This window comes from Chrysochloris asiatica, unplaced genomic scaffold (assembly GCF_000296735.1).
Source record: "Chrysochloris asiatica unplaced genomic scaffold, ChrAsi1.0 scaffold00311, whole genome shotgun sequence".
Classification (NCBI taxonomy): Eukaryota; Metazoa; Chordata; class Mammalia; order Afrosoricida; family Chrysochloridae; genus Chrysochloris; species Chrysochloris asiatica.
This window is the reverse complement of record NW_006408829.1, coordinates 1,927,356-1,928,365: the sequence shown is the minus strand read 5'-3', so window position 1 is coordinate 1,928,365 and position 1,010 is coordinate 1,927,356.

Genomic DNA, 1,010 nt, shown 5'->3' with positions numbered 1-1,010 from the left:
AGAAATTCAATATCATCAGTAAGAACAGAACATCAATTGTTTACATGCAAGTTCAAGTAGAAGTTGGAGAAAATTAAAATAAGTTCAAAAAAGTCAAAGTATGAGTTTGAGTATACCCTACTTGAATTTAGAGACCATTTCAAGAAAAAATTGACACATTGAACAGTAATGACTGAAAGACCAAACAAACTGTGTGATGACATCAAGGATATTATACATGAAAAAAAAGCAAAAGACCATTAAAATGACAGGACAGATAGAAAAGATCAAGTTGGAATGCCAGAAAAAAACTCTGAAGCTTGCTCTTGAACACAGAGTAGCTAGAACAAATGGAAGAAATGATGAGCTCTTGAACACAGAGTAGCTAGAACAAATGGAAGAAATGATGAAGTAAAAGAGTTGAACCTAAGATTTCAAAGTGTGGATCGAGAAATCAAAGTATTATAAGGAAATGTGCAAAGACCTGGATTTAGAAAACCAAATGGAAGTACATGCTCAGCATTTCTCAAACTGAAGCAATTGAAGAAAAATAAAAGATTTGAGTTGCAATACTGAATGATTCTGTGGCTGAAGAAGAATTAATGCATTTAAGTTATGATGTTGGAGAAGAATTTTAAAAAGTTATCATGGATTGCCAGAAGAACAGGCAAATCTGGTTTGGAAGAAGTACAACCAGGATGCTCCTTAGAAGCCAAGATGAACAAGTTTAGTGTCTCATACTTTGTACATATTATCAGGAGGGACCAGTCCTTAGAGAAGGACGTCATGCTTGGTAAAGTGGAGGGTAAGGGAAAAAGAGAGAGACCCCCAATGACATGGATTAACACAGTGACAGCCACAATAGGCTCACATATAGCAGCAATTGTGAGAATGGTGCAGGATTGGGTAGTATTTTGTTCTGTTGTACATAGGGTTGCTATGGGTTAGAAATTACTCCATGGCACCTAACAACAGCAACAACAACAATGGCCAAAATCCACAACAACACAGGAAGAATTTTTTTTTTTTTT